Here is a 23,021-nt window from a genome sequence, read left to right as displayed (position 1 = left end):
TGTGAACCCAGAAACACACCAAAGTCAGCCAAAGTGGGGACATGTACAAGAAGCAAGGGAGCGTCAAAAGGAGTGAACAGAGGGCCCAGTTCTTTACTCCCTATCTTCTCTCCATTTATCTCCACAATCTCCCTTAACAGCTCTCCTAAACCAAGCAGACAAAACAATGATGCCCCCTTCTCTGTCGTGGGCATGGCCATTAACGCTCCTCGCATGGGGCTTAGAAAAGGGAGAGGTAATGGCCAGGTGCGGTGGCTCACGCCTGTAATCCCAGCACTCTGGGAGGCCGAGACGGGCGGATCACGAGGTCAGGAGATCGAGACCATCCTGGCTAACATGGTGAAACCCCGTCTCTACCAAAAAAATACAAAAAAATTAGCCGGGCCTGGTGGCAGGCACCTGTAGTCCCAGCTACTCGGGAGGCTGAGGCAGGAGAATGGCGTGAACCTGGGAGGTGGAGCTTGCAGTGAGCTGAGATCATGTCACTGCACTCCAGCCTGGGCGACAGAGTGAGACTCTGTCAAAAAAAAAAAAAAAAAAGAAAAGAAAAGAAAAGGGAGAGGTAACCTAGGTTCTATGCCCCAAACCTGGGCACAGTGTTGGACACAGCAGTTGCCCTACCATTTCTAAGTGTATTTATAGAAAAAAATAGCACGAGACAATGTTTTACATGGAGACGAGTTTGGAAACCCTAGGATGCATGGCTGCTGTAAATACAGGCCAAGGCTGGTGCACCACATGGCTGTCCTGTAGGCTCAGCACTCGCCCAGAGAGCAGAGCTCCCCTGCACTGCCAACTACTCAAGCAAGACAATGCTGAGTGGGCATCTCCTGGGGATGAGGCACTTCTGAGTAGGCTGCCTGGGAACACACCCAACAGAAGACGATGACAAACACAGTCACCTTAAATAAGGAGCTATCAAATATCCATGTGTGGTTTCTCTACCTTGCAGATGTTTTGTGTTTTTTCCCTGTCCAGGGCCTGTCTCTCCCATGGATCAGAGTTCCCACATAGCCCTTGCTACTGTATTGTATGCAAAATCATTTTCATATTAACTCCAACCAAAAATTCAGGAAATTAAATCAGTTGCATAAAAATAGCTGTGGGTAAATTCCATGGCCAAACAGAAATGAGCCACAGAACAACCACTCTGTGTGTGTGAATCCTGCCTGTGACCCTCACAGAAGGCCAAGTGGGCATTACTTCCAGGTGCAGTACAACTGTTTCAACTTGGAGCTGAAAAGACGAAAAGACCCCTTGAAGTCTTCTGGTGCAATGGCTTTCTAGTTTTATTTTAATGGGAGAACACTTTCTTCAAAGGAAATTCTACCTGGAAGCCGGCACGTAACTTAGATGAACCCCAAGCTGCTGGTGTTAGGGATCCAGGGCCATGGGGCTTGCTCTCCCCATCCAAAGCTCCTAGGAGCACAGTTTGAAAAACAGGCATGCATCACCCCTAGCCCCTTGTTAACCTCTTCACTCACTCATTCACACAACCTTATTTCTTGAGCACCTGTGTCTAGGTGCTGGTGAGCCAGCAGGTAACAGGACAAACGCAGTCTCTGCTTTCATTAGGCTCACACTGTAGTAGGACGTGGCAAAGCGAAGTTTGGAAAGGGTGGCCCGTGCTACAGAGGAAACAGATCACGGAAGTGATGTGACCATGACAAGGAGGTGGCCACTTTAGATGGGGATAAGGACAGGCCTCTCTGAGGAAGTGAAACACAAGCTGAGATCAGAATGACAATCTGGAAAGAAGCCCTGTTTTGGACCAATGAGGAAGCAGACCCAGTGAGGCAAAGCAACCTTCCCCAGGACATGGCGGGCAGGGGCACAGCTGGGACCTGACTTGGGTTTCCAGCATCCTCCACCCAGGGCTCTTCGCCTTCACAGACATTACTAAGCAGCTACCACATACAAAGAAGTCTCAGTGGGCCCAGCGCAATGGTTCACACCTGTAATCCCAGCACTTTGGAAGGCTGAGAGGGGTGGATCGCCTGAGGTCAAGAGTTAGAGACCAGCCTGGCCAACGTGGTGAAACTCTTTCTCTACTAAAAATACAAAAAGTAGCCAGGTGTGGTGGCGGGCGCCTGTAATCCCACTCCATCTCAAAAAAAAAAAAAAAAAAATTCTCAGTGACAGGTGGCATCCAAGGGCGGATAAACCACCAAACCACATTCTGCTGTTTAGTGCTATCTGGCGTGACTCTTCCCTCCCCTCCCCTCTTCAGCTGGGGCCAGGGCTGGCCCTGGATCTGAAGGCTCTATACCACAAAAGACAGAGCCCTGCAGTTGACACCCTAGATCTGTGACCGTGGCTGGGAAAGCTTCTTCATCTCCTATCTCTCTGGCTGCAAAGAGGAGGGTGTTCCTTACTGCTTCATTTGGCATAAAGGTAAAAGCAAGATGGTGGGCATAAGCCCACTGGTTCATCTGGAGGACGGCTCTCTGGAAAGGTAAAGTGCTCCAGGGCGATTTAAAGACATCAAAGCCAGTTTTCCTCCTGTGTTATAGAAGGCGTTCATACAAGAACTATGAGAAACTACACAGGTCTATACATATTTTACACGCAAGAGTCAGACACTCCTGTTGTGCTGAATATGACAGGAAGCAGCCTGCAAATGGCTCCCCTACTATCCACAAACCAAACAGCTCCAGGCCACCCAAGCCCTCCCCAGACCACCAATTCTGCACCTGTGACCCAGCAGTGCCCCTGGCCCTGGGAGCCTTACTGCTGCCAAAGCACTTCCAGGCATTAACTAATGGGAGCTTCCAGCCTCCTTGGGAGATAAGCCAGTGATCATTAGTCCCATTTTGCACACAAAGTAACTGAGCCCCAGACGACCTTTCCAGGCAACAAAGCGAATGACACAGTGACAAACACTAAGTTCCAATTCAAATCTAGGCCTCCAGACTCCAACTGCTGCTTTCCACTACAAGCCAGCTGCCCCCAAATTGAACACACCCTGGCCTAATACCACCCTCAATCTCCTGCCACCCCACCCTCCGCCTGCATACACCCTATGCCCCAGAGTGCACTTAGGACTTTTTCCAGAAGCTGCCTCTTCACACAACCCCACCTCAGAATACTTGCCACACACTGCAGACCCCTGGAACACTATTCCTGCATGCACAGCAGCTGAGACCCATGTGAAGACGCTGTCCAGCTGAACCCAATTGAGCCGCCTCCCTTTCACACTTTCCAGCCAATGCACACGTTAACACTGCCCATATCGCCTAGGAAAGCTATACACCCCAAAACCTCCACACCCTCCTCCTTTCATAAGAGCCAGCCAGCTGCATGTGCAGCGATGGGCCCACAAACAGGTGACAGGGCCTGCAGAATCATGTTGCCACAAATACACAGACGTGCCCAGGGAACACAAGACTCCCCTGCACAGGCAGCCTGACCCACTGAGAACAACGTGCACCACACACAGCAGGTGCGAGCATTTAGCAAACCCTGTGTTGCATGGGGTAGGCAGCCACGGCCTGTCCACATCTAGCTATGCCGACTTTGGGCCTGTCGCCTAAGCTTATGCACAAGAGGCAGCTACTGGAATTCAAGGTGGGCAAAGAAAGTGACATTTTGAAGAGGGACAGCCATGTCCCGGGAGGGCACGCGGCCCTCTGAGGCCCAGAGCTCTTCCCAAGGCACAAGTGCAGAAGGCGGACTCAGGCGTGTGGTTAAGGACACCCTGCTGCGGGCCCCTGCACACACCAACGCGTGCTCCCACCAGCCGCGACTTCACCGGGCTGCCTGCCCCACTCCTATCCGCAGCCAGCGTCCCCCTGCCCTCCGGCCCCACCACCGTCCAGCAGGGACCGCAGGCGGCGGAGGTGGAGGCGCCTTGCCGGGACCCCCCAGCCTCCCTCCCCCTCCCCCGGCGCCCCACCCCACGCGGGCGCGCTTCTCCCGCCGCAGCCGCCCGCACTTACCCGGCCCAGACACGGGGCTCCGCTACGCGCTGATGGAAGCCGAGCCTAGAGAGGCGGAGAGCGGCGGCTCGCAGGGCCGCCCAGCGGCACATGGCCCGCGCCTCGGCCCGCCCCTTCCTTGCCGGCCGGGGGAGTGTCCGCGCGCCTCCAGCCCGCCCCGCGCCCCGCTGCGGTGCCTGATCTACTCACCTGGCCAGCGGGACGCGCCCAGGAAGCCCGCACGCGGGCGGGCCGCCTCTTTGTTAGCAAGTTTGCCTTTCTGTGATTCAGAGCGTGAGGAGCTAATTAAGTGGAGTTAGGGGTACTGTGCGATTGTCTGGGGGAAACCTGCGGGGAGGACGGGAAGGGATGGACTTGATGAGGGGCGGCGGAGCGACTTTCAAACCTCCCCGCCCTCCGCAGCCCCCAGCCCCAGCCTACCTGCCCTCTCACATCCCTCTGTCCCCTGCCTACATCGGCCCCTGGGAGTGGTTGGCCCCTGGGGGTTCCCAGGGACTTTAGGGACAAGTTTTGATGACGTAGAGCTTCCCCACTCCCCCTTCCTCCCCTCCCCTCATCCTCTGCCCCAAGACTCCCATCACTGCCCTGTCCCTCTCAGAGTCCTGGGGACCATCAGCCTTGCATTCCCTGGGCCCAGGGAGAATCAAGATTCTTCCTAATCTACAGCAAAAAGAGTAGCCGGTAGGGCCCAGCTGTCCCTGCCTGCACCCAGTGGAGGTGCAAAGCTGTCCCTAAGTGGGTCTGTCCTAGCAGCGGGGCGTGCATTATGGGTTATTTCCCAGAGCAACGGTGGCCTTGTGCTTATCCAACCATGTTCTTTTGCAACTTGACTGCAGCGAGCCAGGTTATCCATATACCAGGTTGCTAGGTCAGGGAGGCCGCCACTGGGGGGCAGGGAACGAGAAGGAGTCCCCAGAGCTTGCTGTGCGTGGTGCAGAAGGAGGAGTGTGCTGGAGGTGAGGGGGTAAAAACCCGAAGTCTGGAGGAAACCTGGAGTGATGTGAGGTTGAGTTTCGTGTGGGTCAAGCCAGGTTTGAGAAGCAGGCCACCTTCTTCCAGGGACACACATCCAGCAAAGGCAGTGGGAATGACCTGTGGTTCTTAGGAGAGAGGCTGAAGCAAGAAATGCGATTTTCGGAATCATCTGGAAAGAAGTTGGGCTGACAAGAGAAGAGATGGAGGGAGAGGATAGAAAAGATAGAACAGGACTGAAGACAGAATCTAAGTCTAAGGAGGGGAAGGAACCCATGACAGAAAGCATGGGGGAGGGTCGGGACTGTGCGGAGTGGGAGAACTCAGGAAAAGAGGGATGTTCAGTGGGGGCCTGGGCTACAGGGACACCAGGAAGGAGGTACCCAAGAGAACAGGTTTGGATTTGGAAATCAGGAGATCTCTGGGGGCTTTCAAGAGAATTATTTGAGTGGTGGGTTGTGTAGACCAGATTGCCACTCTTTGAGGGGCATCAGCATCCTGGATCCAGTTGGTTGAGCCAGGGACACAAAGGTTCATTTCTTTGCTTTCCTTCTGGGGGACTCTGAAGGGCCTCCCCAGTGCCACAGCTTCCAGAGGGATCTGACGAGGCCTCTGTGGAAAGCAACGCAGTTCAAGTTCAGTCTCTGCCTAATCCTGTTTTCCTCACTCTCTCAAGGTGAGACCACGAGCCCACTGGGAGGAACGAACAACTCCAGACGTGCCGCCTTAAGAGCTGTAACACTCACCGCGAGGGTCCGCGGCTTCATTCTTGAAGTCAGTGAGACCAAGAACCCACCAATTCCTGACACATCCCTGTGGTGTTCACTCTGGCAGCAGGCCCGAATGGCTAGGTTGTCTCAAGCCACCTATGCCCAGGTTGCTAAGCTGTTCAGGCACTCCAGGAGGTCTACAGGGTGGCGGTGGCGTGGGGGTGGACGCTTGTCGGGGAGGCTCCGGCCGCACAGGAGCCCATGGAGGGGGTGGGAGGCTCAGGCATGGCGGGCTGCAGGTCCCAAGCCCTGCCCCGAGGGAAGGCAGCTAAGGCCCGGTGAGAAATTGAGCGCAGCGCCGGTGGGCTGGCACTGCTGGGGGACCCAGTACACCCTAAGTCCCTCATTGCCCGGGGCCGGCAGGGCCGGCCAGCTGCTCCCAGTGCGGAGCCCGCCAAGCCCACGCCCACCCGGAACGCCCGCTGACCCGGAACGCCCGCTGACCCGGAACGCCCCCTGACCCGGAACGCCCGCTGACCCGGAACGCCAGCTGGCCCACAAGCGCCGCTCGCGCAGCCCTGGTTCCGGCTCGTGCCTCTCCCTCCACACCTCCCCGCAAGCTGAGGGAGCCGGCTCCCGCCTTGGCCAGCCCAGAAAGGGGCTCCCATAGTGCAGTGGTGGGCTGAAGGGCTCCTCAAGTGCCGCCAAAGTGGGAGCCCAGGCAGAGGAGGCGCCGAGAGCAAGCAAAGGCTGTGAGGACTGCCAGCAAGCTGTCACCTCTCAGGGAGGCCTGCCGGATCTGGGGAGCATGAGCTGGTCAGGCCCCCAGTAGACCCCCAGGCAGAGCTCCATCTCCATGCAGAGTCTGTATCCTAGAAATCCAACCTGAGATCCAGCGGCACCAAGAAAGGGTGAGTGAAACACAGAAAAGGTGGGATGGAGGGAAGAACAGAGGTGGAAACCACTCAGCAGGAGCAAGAAGGGGTGATGGTGGGAGACAGGCAGGAAGGAGCAGGCGTGTGATTTGACGCCTCTCCCCTCCACCTCCAAGGAAGCTGTTTCAAGAGATAGGAATTGTCAGAAAAAGCCGGAGAAGGTGGTGTTAAAGGAAAACATTGGGAATAGGGAGTGAAGATGAGGGTTTTTCGTAGTAGAAGATGGGTCTTCAAAAGCCTGGAGGCAGAGGAGAGGAATGCTGTCAGTGAGATAAAGGTGAAGGGAAGCTGATATTCCCTGAAGTTGGTAATATTAAAACAGTACTGAAGAAAGAGAAAGTTGGAAAATGGTCTAGAGGGACCTTTTAGCAACATGAGAAGGTGAGGGATGAATGAAGCTGTGGACCAGGATATTCCCTCTGCAGCACCATCCCTGGGAATGTTAAACGTCTGGAGTAGTGAACCAACAGAAATAGAATATGCAATTAACAATTCCCCAGGAATCATGTTTACACATATAAAAAAAGAGAAATAGGTGAAAGTAATTTCAATGATGTATTTTATTTAACACAATATATTTTAGATATGTGTTAAATAAAATATATCATTAAAATTGACATGTCAATATAAAAAATTAATAATGAGACGTCCATTTTTTCCTACTAAGTCTTCCAACTCTGGTGTGTATTTTACATATATTGCACATCTAAGTTCAGACACTAAATTTTCATTGGAAATACCCGATCTGTACTTAGATTTCATAACATTGACGGTTGAAGAAGTGGATTTACAAACCTAAATTGCTCCATATATACTTATGCTTTCTAATAATGGAATAAAATGATCAGTCTTTAGGTTAATTAAAATGAAATGAAATAAAAAACCCAACTCTTCAGTTGCATGGAGCACCTCTCCAATGTTCAGTGGCCCCACATGTGGCTAGTGGCTACTAGATCGGACCACACAGGTCTAGAATTGGAATTCTGAGACTTTTGGATTTTGGCCTTTATTTTGTCCTGATTTTCTGTGAAGGAATGGGCTTGACTACCCCCAGTGCTGTACTGCTAAAAAGATCCTCATCTGTTCCATCTCATTTCACGAAACTCACTTGAAGAAGACGAGGGAGAAGTTTGAGAGTCCGTCTATGAATAGGGAAATGGGGCTTTAGCTTGGACTGGAAATGGTATGAAGGAGATGAGATATGAGTTGGAAGTATCCCGTTTTGATTTTTGTTCTATGTTCATAAGAGGAACAAGGTTTGTCAGGTTGGGTGCCCCAAAGAGTGAACTGAGAGTGCGCTGTGATAATGCACAGGGCAACTCTTGCTTGCACAAACTCTCATCTTAGTAGTTTCCCTTGAGCTCTGAGCACTGGCTGCGTCACAAACAGGTGGATGCAGCTGCTATATCTAGGCCTCATTTTCTGCATCTGCATACTGGGAGAGTAGTTCCTTATTTGGAAAAATAGGAGGGACCAGGGAAATCCCGGATTTGGAGACGGGTGCCTCTCAGCCAGGCCTGTAGCTCATCTGCTGTCCCTAGCTGGGTGCCAGCAGCTTCTGCATTCGGTCCACAGTCTGGTACCATTTGCCTGCCTTTGTATCTGATGGGAGAGATCTGTCATGGGATGCAGGAGTGAGGAAAGTTCTAGAGACTCCTTTAGAAATGTAAAAATAATAATACTTAGGCATCCTTGCCTTTATCTGAAATGGCCTACATCTCTTGCTACTTGGAGGTTCAGGATAGATCTTGTGAGACCTCCCGCATGCCAGCACAGGGCCTGGTAGCCTTACCATGCAGCAGCAGTATCTATAACCATCCCTAGAAGTGGAGTCACAGAAAATACCATGGTAATTGTGGCTTTGTCTTGAGGATGGTTACCACACACGCACCACACACACACACACACACACACACACACACGTGCATGGCATGGAGGAGCCTGACCTGTTATTGTTGGCATCCCCAGGATCCATGGCACATTAGCTTAGTGTTCAGGTTGTACATAAACCCTCAAGGTCAGGAGCTGTAAAACTTGGATTTCTCCATCCCCTGGGCATAAGCCTGTCTTTCAAAATTTCTGGCCACTACCTAGAAGAGTTGCAAGATAACAAAATTTCCCTTGACAACCTCTACTCCTGCCTCCCTGACATCGCTGCTTGGTTAAGCTGCTGTCCTGATGTGGCCTTAATAAGTATGACGTGGCCTTAGTAAGTACTCTGTGTATAGACTCTTGACAGAGCCACTCCTGGGAAAAACAGCTCCATTCTTGGAGACAGGAAACAATGCCCTCAGCATACAGATCAGAGGCAGCTTGTCTGACTCGGCCTGCTTCCCCATCTTTAAAATGGGGAGAAAGTGCTGGGATTACCCATGAGCCATGTGCCTGGGAGAATCGCTTGAGCCCAGGAGTTCGACACCAGGCGGGGAAACACAGGGAGACCTTGTCTTTACCAAAACCAAATATATACATAAAATAAAATAAAATAAGAAAATAAAATAAAGTAAAATACAATAAATTACAATACAAAATGGGAGAAACTCCTCCTAAGATTCTTTTTACAGTCTTGGAGAGTGGAAACTGGCCTTGGTTTCTTCATCCATGTGAAAAAAAGAGCTAAAAAGCCTCTTGTGAGCACCTTTCTCTCTTCTAGCAGGAGTGAGGAATGACCAGAGATTAAATATTGATCAGCTAGAATTAGCTTCAATTCGATCTGCGTTTAACTAAGAACTTGACGACTGAGCCTGCTCATTGTTGCATCCATACCTGGGGTAAAGAAATGACTGTAGAATTGAACCTCACAAGCTCAGGTGTAATTCCCATGAGAAAGATGTTACACCAGAAATAGGTTTCCAGCTGTTCTCAGGCACGCTTTCAATGACACTAAGAACATCAGTTGCGCTAATTGGTGCTTGAAATAATTATTGATCTTCATCAGGAGTGTCAAAAGCATTGCTCAAATGTCCAACTGCTTGTCATGCTCTCTTGGCATTCTACGTGAAGAACTTCACAGCCTGTTTCTTTCCCAGGAGAGCATTAGTTAAGGCAAAACAGAAAAACACATCTAGGATACAGATAACATAAGTACAGACAGCTGAGCAAATATATAAATAACACCCGGAATGACACTTAAATATTTACAGCTGGAGATTTCTGCTACGTGCAGCACATACTGCTAATCCTCTCTCATCTCCAGGAAGTTTTCAAAAACCTGTTTCTGTAACTAGCAGACAGGTCTTCTGGATCCAAGGTCACCTGCTGGGGAGAAAGAGAAGGCTTTGGATAAACATCACAAGTTTTCCTGGAACATCGATTTTATTTAAGATTTTTTGGAAAGAAGGGAATAAGGTTTTTACCTTTGTAAGGTTTTTACAAATATTTTCAAAAGGAAGACATGTATATATGCTCATCTTAGAAAATTTGATCAGTATAAAATATTAAAGAAGAAAGTAAAAACTCATTTGGAATCTTATCTGTTGGAAGTAATCACTGTCTTGCTATATGTTGGTGAATATCCTTTTGATGATGTGTACATGTGTCAGTGTGTGTTTGTAACTTGAATTTTTAAAGTTTGAGAATATATTCTAGTCGTCTTTTTATGTCAATGGATTTAAGAATATATTACATCATTTTTGATGTAATATTTTGATATACCACGATTTGTTTAATCAATCCCCTATTAATGAATATTTAGGATGGTTTTAATTTTTAAAATATTTTACAATGTGGTTATGAAACATTCTTTCATATCTATATTTGCCTACTTATTCAACTATTTCTTCAGGATACATTCTTAGAAATGGAGCCACAGAAAATATTTCTTTTGGTGGATGGACGCAAACACACACATACGTATGTATATGTGCATATATACATACATTCACACATATATGCATACATAGTGTGTGCACGTGTGTGTATATATAGAGAGAGAGAGAGGGAGAAGGAGAGAGAGGAGAGTCAGAAAATATATTTTAAACTTAAATATAGTCATCATCTCTTGAGAAGGGACTTGTATTGGGGATGTATTCAAAGAGGAATTTGACCAAATTTGTGATGTTTAAGTTTTTTCACAAGTAGAAAATATATATGTAACTTAAAGTTAGTTAAAATTAAAGGTACCAGTAACAAAAAAGGACAAAATAAAATAGTTATCAACTGACAGTCATATATCATTGGAAATTATTTGCTTTCTTCTGCTGAAAAAAGGTAACTATTAGAAGAATAGAAATAGGATATACTGATGTTAAACTGCCAAAAGAAAAGGAACCAGAACGCCTAAAGTCTTGATTAATCCAGCAAAAGTAAGGAGTGGAAAAAAGAAAAGAAACAACAAGAAAGCACAGCAAATAAAAAGTACAAGGATATGAAAAAGCAAGTCCAAATATACCAATATTTAGAATTAATATGATTTGGTTAATGTTTCCATTAAAAGATAGCAAGTCTCTAGGTAACAAAACAAAATGCAGTTATATGTTCTTTAAAAGGGACACATACAAAAAGAAAGTGATGGAAAATTGCAAAATAAAGAAATGAAAAAAATATATATTAACCCAGGAAATGCTAGCACCAAGAAAAAGTTGTGCCAATATTAATATGAAATAAAATACATTCAAAGCCAAAAAGAATTGATAGTCAAAGAAGAAATTTTTTGTTTTGTTCTTGTCCATTCACGAACCTTTGTGTACAGCTTCAAAATGTATAAAGAAAAATGATAGCACAAGTAGACAAAAAATAACCAAGGATTTACAGGTGCACGGTTGAATGTAGTAGCCACTAGCCACGTAGTACGGCCAATGGTCACTAGGTTATTGACCATTCAGAGATGGCTAGTCCAAACTGAAATGTGCTCTAAGTGTTAAACATACATTGGATTTCAAAGGCTTGGTATGAAAAAATACAGTAAAATAGCTCATTAATATTTTAAAATATAGATTACATGTTGAAAATATCTTATTTTAGATGAGTTAAATCTAGTAAAATTAATCTTACCAGTTTCTTTTTACTTATTTTAAGGTGGATACCAGAAAATTTTAAATAACACGTGGTTCTCGTTATATTTTTATTGGACAGCACTGAAGAGGATTTAAATTAATACAAATAAAAATACGGACTAATAATTATATAAAAGAAACATTTTGACTTATCAGAGATTTTATACTCTTTTTAATAATGCAACACTTATAAATTCATCAATTACCTGACCATAGGGAGATCTCAAAAATGTTTAAAAACTAGCTATTGCAGAGGCTGTGATACCTAACTACAGTGCTTTTCCAGGACTCAAATGGAAATCCCTGTTGCCTGTACCAGTTACTGTTGCCCTTCCCAGTGATTGTGGGGAAGTGCCTGTACAGGTGGGGTCTGTGTGTAGCGTGACCCTGATGACGGGGACTACATCCTTCTTGGGAGCCCAAGTCACCTGAGGCCCTACTCTGCCTGTTGGCCCCACCTCACAGGATTTGTTGAGTCAGAGCTCCCCTTTCAGAGAGCAGTGACAACAGCTTTAGCCTGGGAGGCTATCTACAAATTGCTCTGTGTTTATGGAGGTCTAGGAGGGGACAGACCTGACTGGCCCAGTGGTTCTGAACTATTCACCTGATAACACTGACGTCCCAGGCTCTTTCTTCCACATGGATTTTATCACTCGTTACTTAGGGTGCTCTAGAGCTATTCTTGCTTGTGTAGTTCATCCTACTTATTTTGGCTTGCAGGTTTCTTGTTTTTTACTTCTGTGTGTGTGTGTTTTTTTTTTAATCAATCCAAACCTATTTCTAAAAAACAAAATCATCCTTAATATTTCTAGTCCACAGGTAGAATCCTTCCTTAATTTCCAGCAACAATATAACTCTTTCTTTTTCAACAATTAATTTCTATTATTTCATGGGACTTTCAGTAGGTGGGGGTATGAAAGCTAGTATGCTATCTGACCCCTTGATCTGTCATGAAATGTAAATTTTTGTATATTTATCTCATAACCAGTCTCCTTACTAATGATACTTTTCATACCAAAATAAACACGGATGGATTATTAAGAAGAATGCATGCAAAATATGCATGCATTTTTCAATGACATAGGAACTGAAACAAATTGGACAGTTGTGGAGGGCTGCTATACAGCAGCTCCCTCTTGTTATCAGGGAAAGGTTGAGGACAACACATTGGAAGATCAGCTTAAAAAAGGATTTTTTAACTGCCTTGAGTTGGCCTCTCAATCTCTCTCTTTGTCTTCCTTTTTTATCCAAATAAATCAATTGAAGTCCAATAAAATGTTCTAATAAGGCCTCTTGGTTGCCCTCAACTATAGACAAGGCTAGGTTTGTGTGTGCAACCAGTGCAGTCACACAAGGTCCCGCACTCAGATGGGCCCAGCCCTCATTTAATGCTCTGCTGTTGCTATCTTGAAATTTTTAATTGCTTTTGAGTAAGAGGCCCACGTTTCCATTTTGTACTGGGTCACACAAACTAGGTAGCTGATCCTGAATATAGGCTTCTACTTAGCAGAACTTGGTCCTTGGTATTTCTGCCAAATACTTAGCTAGTGTAATGCATTTTCCACCCAAGCTAAAAGATTAAGGCTTGTGGCATTTTGTTGAGCCCTAAGAGGGCTCCATTATGTGTATCTTAGGAAAATTCTTACCCTTTCTTCAGTGTTGTTTTTGGTGGTGGTGGTTTGAATTTGGGGGAAGGAATATAACCAGAGCCACATCGCTAAGATTCTTTTGTGAGCTGGCTTCACCTCACCTCGTGACACTCCGTTACTGATGGTTTCCTCTCCAGTCCGTATCAGGGCTTGCAGTGCAGTACACAAAACTTGTCCTTTCTTCCACACATCTGCCCAGTTGGTTCCTGTTGCTTGACATAGTGCCCTTTCCCACCCTGGCTACTTGGTGAACTCCTACTCAATCGTCAAAATTTGCTTTAGTTACCACCTCTTTTAGGTGATAACTTGGCCTCCTTGGACTCTCTGGGTGGAGCTAAGTGACTTGTTCTTATTGATGTGACATCTCCAAGAATAACTTAATCATGGAGCAGAAATTATTTTTTGTATAAATTATATTACTGTATATACCTCTTTTTCTTTATTATTATTATTATTATACTTTAAGTTTTAGGGTACATGTGCACAATGTGCAGGTTTGTTACATATGTATCAATGTGCCATGTTGGTGTGCTGCACCCATTAACTCGTCATTTAGCATTAGGTATATCTCCTAATGCTGTCCCTCCCCCCTTCCCCCACCCCACAACAGTCCCCGGAGTGTGATGTTCCCCTTCCTGTGTCCATGTGTTCTCATTGTTCAGTTCCCACCTAGGAGTGAGAACATGCAGTGTTTGGTTTTTTGTCCTTGCGATAGTTTACTGAGAATGATGGTTTCCAGTTTCATCCATGTCCCTACAAAGGACATGAACTCATCATTTTTTATGGCTGCATAGTATTCCATGGTGTAGATGTGCCACATTTTCTTAATCCAGTCTATCGTTGTTGGACATTTGGGTTGGTTCCAAGTCTTTGCTATTGTGAATAGTGCCGCAGTAAACATACGTGTGCATGTGTCTTTATAGCAGCATGATTTATAGTCCTTTGGGTATATACCCAGTAATGGGATGGCTGGGTCAAATGGTATTTCTAGTTCTAGATCCCTGAGGAATCGCCACACTGACTTCCACAATGGTTGAACTAGTTTACAGTCCCACCAACAGTGTAAAAGTGTTCCTATTTCTCCACATCCTCTCCAGCACCTGTTGTTTCCTGACTTTTTAATGATGGCCATTCTAACTGGTGTGAGATGGTATCTCATTGTGGTTTTGATTTGCATTTCTCTGATGGCCAGTGATGATGAGCATTTTTTCATGTGTTTTTTGGCTGCATAAATGTCTTCTTTTGAGAAGTGTCTGTTCATGTCCTTTGCCCACTTTTTGATGGGGTTGTTTGTTTTTTTCTTGTAAATTTGTTTGAGTTCATTGTAGATTCTGGATATTAGCCCTTTGTCAGATGAGTAGGTTGTGAAAATTTTTCTGTGTCTCCACTGAAATCTCATCTTGAATTGTGGCTCCCACAATTCCCATGTGTTATGGGAGGGACCCAGTGGGAGGTAATTGAATCATGGGCAGGACTTTCCTATGCTGTTCTCATGATAGTGAATAAGTCTCATGAGATCTGATGGTTTTATAAAGGGGACTTTTCCTGCACAAGTCCTCTTCTCCTGTCTGCCACCATGTGAGATGTGACTTTCACTTTCTGCCATGATTGTGAGGCCTCCCAAGACACGTGGAACTGTGAGTTCATGAAACCTCTTTTTTTTGTAAATTGCCCAGTCCAGTGCAGCACCCAGAGGCCAAAGCCACATGCTTTCTTCAATCACAGAGTTCCCGCCATGCCCCTCATTATGTCTCCAGCATGTTTCTGAAGCCTTGGGAGAGAGAGGTCGGGCCAGACACAGGCTTTGCAAAGATGCCTTCTTGGAAGCCTGGTGTGGGGTCTGACCCTGACCCAGGCTCAGAGCCTATGGTTGGTCCTGAGGGTTAGGGGTTTTCTGTCATGCCCCCTGTCTCTGCTCCCAGTCTGGCCTGGGGGCCTGCCTGCCTGCTGCGGGACCCTCCAAGGACGTCTGGGCAGCAAAGTCAATCTCTGAGGACACATGTGGGGACTCCAAAGACTGTGTGCTTCGTTCTCCTTGATAGATGGAGACATGAGACTTCTGGGGAGAAGAGGCAGTGCCCAAGGTCATAACAGGAGTGTGAGCCTGGACAAGGGTCAGACCAAGTTTTCGTGCTGCTCTCTGTCTGGGACCCAGGGCCGCCCTGGCTCTTGTCTCACTGTGATTGCACATACTGGATGCCAGGCTTTTTGCATTCAGGGTCACAGACAGTAGGGCTGAGCTTGGAGGGTGTGGTTTGGGAGGGAAGGATACTGAGGTAAGACAGTGAGTCCCTGAGCAAGTATTTGTCAGAGCGATAGGAGAAGAGAGTGAGGTGGGGGAGCAGCAGAAGTATGCAAATAGCTATTGTGGTCCTTGGCCACTTTAGAGACTTCATCAGGAAGGCCTACCCTGAACCTGATGCTCTAAATGAGACCCCCCTCATTATTTTCTCTGTTCTTTTTTTATTATAGTACAAATTACAACGTTTGACTACTTCTTTGTATGTTTGTTCTTGTTTATATCTGTCCTGGCCACTAGACCACACAGTCATAAAGGCAGGAAAGACGCTGGCTTTCCCTTTGCCTAGGACCCAGCAGCGCCTGGAATATAGTAGGTGCTTAACAAATATGTGATAAGAAAATACAGTGATGGGTTGATAGGTGCAGCAAACCACCATGGCACACGTTTACCTATATAACAAACCAGCACATTCTGCACATGTATCCCAGAATGTAAAATAAAATAAAATGAAATAAAGAAAATGAAGGAAGATTTTTTTTAACTTTCCTGATTCAGTTTGGGCAATGATATAAACCAAAATACCATTGACCATTGAATAGCTGCAACTTATCTGTGAGTACTCACCATTAGGTGCAAGTTTAAACCAAATATAAATTATGTAAATGATAGAATATATTTTTCTAATGGACATGAGTTAATTAAAAGTACAAGATTATTTTAGATTTTATTATTTCTCGTATTTACTTCATGGCATAACCAATGATCAAGTCTTGGACATAATGATTTGTAATCTGTCTTACTTTGTGTAGAAAATAATGTTAAAGGGGTTTTTGTTTTGTTCCTTTGATATGAGTACATAGGGGTTGTAAGTATTTTTGAGCATCATAAGGGACCAAAAAAACCCTGACTTACTATGCCCAGCCTCAGAGAGTGCTGTTGCTACGGCAGTTTATGTGCAAGGCACTCTGGCAGTTGGGCAGTGCACATCCTGCACAGCCTTGCAGGAGCAGCCTTGTGAAAACCCAGGCTTGACAACTCATCTCTCTGCTGTTACTCTTGCCCTTCTTCTGTTCTTTTCACAGCATTTAGAATGATCTTTTCAAAGCTACAGTGAGAGCGTGGCACTTGTCACCTTAAAACCCTCCAGTGACTTTGTACTGAGAACAAAGTCACAACCCCTCTCCCTGGCCCACAGGCCCGGCAGGACCTGCCCTTTGCCTGCATTTCCTACCTGTTGCTTACCTTCCTTCTCTCCCTTGCTCACTGAACTCAGACCCCACTATCCTTGTTTTCTTTCCTCATTTAGCCAAGCTCATACCTGACTCAGGGGCTTGCCCCTGCGTGCCCTCTGCCTGGACCAGTCCTCCTACCTGGCTTCCGACCTTCCACCAATCTTCACTGGCTGTTTTCTTCTCATCATTTCAGGTCTCAGCTTCAATGTCACCCCTAGGACAGCGCTTTCCTGACTCCAATTCTAAAGTGTACTCCTCAGTCACCCTCCGTGACATCTGTCTATTCCCTCCCCAGAACTCACTCCTATCTGATATGTCCTTGTTTCTCTGTATTTAGGTACTTGTGATCTTCCTCTCCACTAGGCTATAAACCCCACAAAAGCCGAGATGTTATCTTGGTTGTTCTTTGCTGCACTTCCAGTGCTGAGAATAGTGCCTACAGTAAGTGTGCTAGAAATACTCATTACATGAATGAATGAAAATCCACAAGGGGACTTGGTGGTGGTGGCTCCCCGATCTGGCTTTGCTTATAGATTGGGATCTAGAAAACCAACAGGAGCCGGCTGTGCTGGAAAGAGCAGTGGCCCAGAAGTCTGTGTGCCTTTTCTTGCAGTGGCCTTTAGCCTGTCTCTTGGGGTCTCCTGAGATTGGAGGTCTCTGAGTCAGGGGCCAGGAATCTTTGTGCCCTTCAACTACACAGCGAGGGCCTGCTTTTTCCTGAGGACCAGAGGTTTTGGGTAGCTGTAATGATGACACCTCCACTTTCCACCATCACAATGACTTTTCTATGGGGTCCTGATGTTGGAGGAGATGCCTGACTCTTTTGGTCTGAAACTGAAAGTTAAACAGAAAGCAATACTTTTGGAGGCAAGGAGACATACTGGGAAGGGGACTGGCACCAGAACAACCTGGGTTTGGGGCTCAGCCCCTCACTTACCAACCACATGACCTTAAATATTTTCCTTATTTCTCTGAGATGTAGTTTTGGCAAATAGGAATACTCATCCCTGCTCACAGATTTGCAGTGAGGAGTACAGGAGTGGATATACCTGCAGCTGAAAGATGTCAGCTCCCCTCCCAATGCCTGAGCAAGCTCCAGCATGCCCTCAAGAAAAGCCCTAAGTCCGGGTCACAGATCCCAGCCTGCAGGTGATTCCCACGGAGGCCATCAGGGGCTACAAGTGAGAGGTGGGCTTAGCTTGGTGGAGGGAAACCAAAAACAAGTCACTTGTGAGGAAAGCAAGTTTTTTATTTTTTATTTTGCGCCAGAATCTTCCGGTGCGTGACCCTACGGAAATGGCTCTGCAGAATTTGAAAGGATGGGAGTGTGTTTATCATGCTTTCCTGGGCAAACTTCATTTGCATTCCTAGAGTTTTCATTGTAGTTTTCCAAGAGACAAAGTTGTTTGTGGGCCAGCTTACCTCCTCCCCAAAACAAATCACTTGCATTTTTGCTCGTGAGTGGAGGTACAGGACTATTTACTGAGCTCTGCTATGAGCCAGAGGTGGTGCTGAGTATTTTAAATACTGTGGCAGACACAATAGAGGGGCTCACTCAGCATCCAAACACAGACTTCGTCCCCTGCCATCCTCTTTTAGAGAGCCTGGAAGTCTGAACACTCAACTTCCCAGCACTCTGGAGGTGGCCACGTGACACGGTTCTGCCCAGTAATATGTAAGTGACAGTTGTTAGAGAAGGCACCTCTTCCGAACTAAAAAGACAAAGTTTCAAGAAGAGAAAAGTCTTTGTCTCCTTCCTACTTACCTCCTCATCCTGCCTGTAATATGGTTGTGATGCTTGAGGGTGCAGCAACTATGTTGCAATCATGAGGCAAGGCAAAAGGATGAGGCAAGGCATCCCCAGGCTAAGGATGGAGGAGATAAAAGATAGAAAGAGTCTAGCCCCTGATAACATACTGTCTTTCATTGAAAACACAATATTGGAAGACACATCATTAAGTACCATTAGGACAGCTAAAGTATTGCTAATTAAACTACAACTTGCCATTGTTTTTAAGACACATCTGCAATGTTTGAGATGCTGGAGATATTACCCTGATCTTATCACTGTACGTTATATGTACTGAAACAGTATGTACCCATGAATGTGAACAATTATAATTTGTCGATTAAAAAATAAAGTTAAGAAAAATATCATGCAGCAAAAAAGACATAGATTCCCAACACATCAAAATGTGGGGAAAAAATGTGGATTTTGAACAGGTGTCTCTGAACCTTGGAATATCTACCTGTGGACTTCTTATGTGAGAACAACAAACTCCTAATTCTTTTAGGTGTAGCTGTTGGGCTTTCTGTTAGTTGCAAGCAAAACACACTCCTAAGTCCATGGACTCCTCACGATCGCTTCTTGAGAGAGGCATTAATATTTGTATTTTTCAAACGAGGAGACTGAGGCACAGAAGTTCCATGGACTTTCCCTGGTATGTAATCACACGGGTCATAAATGGAGGCCGAGCCCACTGTGAGGGCCTCCAACTCCAGTGTTCTTGACCCCACATCCCACCTGCTCCGTTGCTGTTCCTGCCTTGTGTGTGACCTTCATGGCATGGCTGTGAAAAGTGATGAGCCATGCAGTTTCCCTGTTCCTCTGCTCGGAAGGACACTGTCCCAAAACACACCGAGAGATTCGAGCCTGTGAGCTGGGAGCCAGGACCTCAGAGTTCAGCGACCATTCTGGCACCAGGTTTCTTAGTTATTTGGGCAGTTTGCTTTCTTGATCTTGCTTTTTAAACATTTTTTATTTTCTTAACTTTTATTTTAGGTTCAGGGGTACATGTACATGTTTGTTGTACAGATTCTTTCCTCATCCAGGTACTAAGCCTAGTACTCAATAGTTATTTTTTCTGCTCCTCTCCCTCCTCCCACCCTCCACCCTCAAGGAGGCCCCCGTGTGTGTTGTTACCTTCTCTGTGTCCATGTGTTCTTGTCATTTAGCTCCCACTTATAAGTGAGAACATGTGGTGTTTGGTTTTCCGTTCCTGGGTTCGTTTGCTAAGGGTAATGGCCTCCAGCTCCATCCATGTTCCTTCAAAAGACATGATCTCATTCTTTTCATGGCTGTATAGTATTCCATGGTGTATATATACCATATTTCTTTTTTCAATCTGTCATTGATAGGCATTTAGGTTGATTCCATATCTTTGCTCTTGACAATAGTGCTACAGTGAACATTCACATGTATGTGTCTTTACGGTAGAATGATTTCTATTCCTCTGGATATATACCCGGTAATGGGATTGCGGGGTCAAATGGTAGTTCTGTTTTTAGATCTTGCTTCTTGCTTTCCTTCTCTCTGTGCCCTTCCTCAGCCTCAGTTGAAATGAGAAAGAACAATTTGCATGTGTAAGAAGCTCATATTCATACTCACCCTATAAGCCTACATGTTTCCAGTATGTGGGGCTGGAGAGGCCACAGATGAGCTGGAAGTTTGGAGAAAAAGAATCCATGTCAAGGCCTCTTGCCAATTAGTCAACTTTCCTTTGCCCCTGCGAACCTGGCCTTTGAGGACAGCCACCTGGAGAGGGAGGCATAGGGGAGGGCTTAGGACTCCAGGCCACAGGCTAGAGAAAGAGGCAGTGTTTGTGTCTGTAGCTAAAGGGAATGCCCCTTTCTAACTGATTTTTGTTTCCTGAAGCAAAAGGAGGAGATGAAATTGTTAAAGGGGTGTTAGTGTTAAGTAAGAAAGAGTGGGCTTTTCCAGATCTCTATTTTCTGATCGGTAGAGTAAGTTGAGAACAGCAGGGGAAGATTAGATGAGATATCGGTCAAACGAATACATTAGAACATTATGGGTTTTTTAGTGTGTGGTTTATAGAATCCCTTGAAATGCCTAAGCAGCACATTAGGAAGGGAATTGCTCCTTTGGGAGTGACTCATGTAAAATGGGCCCGGTGCAGAAGCCGGGGTGTGCAGGGTACAGCAGCTCTCTAAGGCGCCAGGCGGAGAGGCGGAGGCTTGGCTTAATGTGGGACCATGTGCACTGGCATTTGTCCTAGGACCTGGACTAAGGGAATTGGGGGTGGAGGGTGTGGTGGGGGCTTTGTGCCATCTCCTGTTCCCCCATCAGATGCAGGAGCAAAGTGGAAAAGTCCTCTGGGGATTTTCTTCTCTGATACAAGGGAAGCACACGCAAATGATCTTTTCCTGAGGGAATCCATTGAGAGCAGTTTCCCACACTCCGCGACACTCAAGGTCCACCCAGTCCCGGCTGCTGGCTGGAGAACCGACCTCTGGCTTCAGGTGGATTCAGGCTGAAAGAGGTCTCTTCTGTAAGTCAGCTTGTGTGGTAATTTCTTTCCTTTCTTCTTCCTGCAAGTGAAATAGTGCACATTTATCTTGACCCCATGTGGGGCTGTTTGCTTTTTTCCTCTTTTTCATCTGCAGAGCCTGCTCATGTCTCTGTTTCTAAGTCCGTACCGTGCTGCTCTGGGCTTTGCAGCTCCACAGTCTTGTTGACTGTACACTGGTGCTTTTGTTTCAATTAAACTTTTAATTTTGAGATAATCATAGATTCATTTGCAGGTGTAAGAAATAATTCAGAGAGATTCTGCTTACCCTTTACCCAGTTTTCCCTCACCTTGCAAGACTATAGTACAATATTGTAACCTGGATATTGACCTCGATGTAATCAAGATACAGAACATTCCATCAGAGGATCCCTCTGTTGCCTTTCATAGCCACGCCCACTTCCCTCCCACCTCCCTAAAAGAGGAGGCTCCTTCTTTTATCTTTGGCAACCACTAATTCATTCTCTATTTCTGTAATTTTGTCGTTTCAAGATAGCTACATAAATGGAATCATATAGTATGTAACCTTCTGGGATTGACTTTTTTGGTTTCACTCAGCATAATTCTCTGGAGATTCATCCAAGTTTTGCCTGTTATCAATAGTTCCTTTTGTTTAACTGTTGAGTGGTATTCCATCTTGCGGATGTACTATAGTTTGTTTAACCATTCACTCATTGAAGGGCGTAAGGACTGTCTCCAGTTTTTGACTTTTAGGAATAAAGCTGCTATGAACAGTTGTGTACAGGTATTTGTGTGAACATAAGTTTTCATTTCTCTGGAATAAATGCCCAGGAGTGTAACTGTGGGGTCATATGGTTGTTGCATATGTGGTTTTTTGAGGAACCACCAAACTGTTTTCCAGAGTGGCCGTACCATTTTACATTTTCACCAGCAATTTATGAGAGGCCCGGTTTCTCTGTGTCCTCACCTGCATTTGCTGGCCCTACCTTTTATTTTAGCCATTCTGTTAAGTGTGTAAAATAGCTTAACAGCTTAAATTTGCGTTTTCCTAATCGCTAGTGATGTTGAATGTCTTTTCACCTTCTTATTTGCCATCTGTACGTCCTCTTTGGTGAAATGTTGGTTCATATCTTTTGCCCATTTTCTAATTTTTTTAGTGTTGGGTTTTAAGAGTTCTTAAGTATTATAAATACTAGTTTTTTGTCAGATAGGTGGTTTACAAATATTTTCTCCTTGTTTGTGGGTTATTTTTTTCATCCTCTTAACAGGATTTCTCACAGAACAAAAGTCTTAAATTTTAATGAAGTCCGGTTTATCAATTTCTCCTTTTGTGGATCATGCTTTTGGTGTCAAATCTAAGATCTCTTGGCCTAACCCTAGATCATGAAAATTTTCTCCTGTGCCTTTTCTAAAAGTGTTATAGTTGTATATAACTCCATGATACATTTTGAGTTAATTTTTGTATACCATGTAGGACTTAGGGGAAGGGAATTTTTTTCTTCTGTAGGAATCTGATCGCTCCAGTATCATTTGATGAAAAGGTTCCTCCATTGAATTACTTTTGTAGCTTTTCCAAAAAATCACTTATGCGTATTTGTGCAAGTCTATTTCTGGGCTCTCTATTCTGTTCCAGTGAGATATGTGTCTATCCTTCCACCAGTACCATCTAGTCTTGGTAAGTGTAGCTGTATATTTTGATATAATAAGTCTTAAAATTGAGTAGACTAATTCCTCCCACTTTATTCTTCCATTTCAAAATTGTTTTAGCTATTCTAGTTCCTTTGCCTTTCCATATACATTTTAAAATAAGCTTGTCTATAGCTATAAAAATCTTGCTGGGATTTTGATAGGACTTGTGTTAAATCCATGTATACATTTGAGGGATAATTATCATCTTTCCTCTGTTGAGGCTTCTAAACCATGAACGCAATGTGTCTCTATTTTATTTAGAGCTTTGATTCTTTCAACAGTATTTCGTAGCTTTCAGCATAAAAGTCTGCTATGCGCTGAATGTGTCCCCTCAAAATTCACATATAGTGGTATCCCCAGTGTGCTGGTATTAAGAGGTGGGGCCTCTGGGA

General features: G+C 45.5%; 1 protein-coding gene and 1 long non-coding RNA gene across 5 annotated transcripts in view; one reads left to right on the top strand and one right to left on the bottom strand.

The window, feature by feature from the left end:
• Positions 1–4,047: 4,047 nt before the first annotated feature.
• Positions 4,048–5,766, bottom strand: LOC134736691 (uncharacterized). The gene is made up of 3 exons (XR_010120942.1): positions 5,657–5,766; positions 4,929–5,098; positions 4,048–4,265 (listed from the first exon to the last, which is right to left on the bottom strand). It is a non-coding gene; the product is annotated as an uncharacterized lncRNA (long non-coding RNA).
• A 472-nt stretch (positions 5,767–6,238) lies between these two features.
• Positions 6,239–23,021, top strand: part of PRMT8 (protein arginine methyltransferase 8) — a 202,916-nt gene continuing 186,133 nt past the window's right edge. Inside the window, exon 1 of one of the 4 annotated variants that reach the window (XM_063639950.1) lies at positions 6,239–6,531. The gene's annotated coding sequence lies outside the window, so the exon portion shown is untranslated. Of the gene's footprint in view, positions 6,532–19,238; positions 19,377–23,021 lie in introns of those variants that run through there. The other 3 variants (XM_063639947.1, XM_063639949.1, XM_063639948.1) reach the window with 3 other exon arrangements.

This window comes from Symphalangus syndactylus, chromosome 5, assembly GCF_028878055.3.
Source record: "Symphalangus syndactylus isolate Jambi chromosome 5, NHGRI_mSymSyn1-v2.1_pri, whole genome shotgun sequence".
NCBI classification, from domain to species: domain Eukaryota; kingdom Metazoa; phylum Chordata; class Mammalia; order Primates; family Hylobatidae; genus Symphalangus; species Symphalangus syndactylus.
The sequence above is the reverse complement of the archived record's forward strand: the minus strand, read 5'-3'. Positions and strand labels throughout refer to the sequence as shown.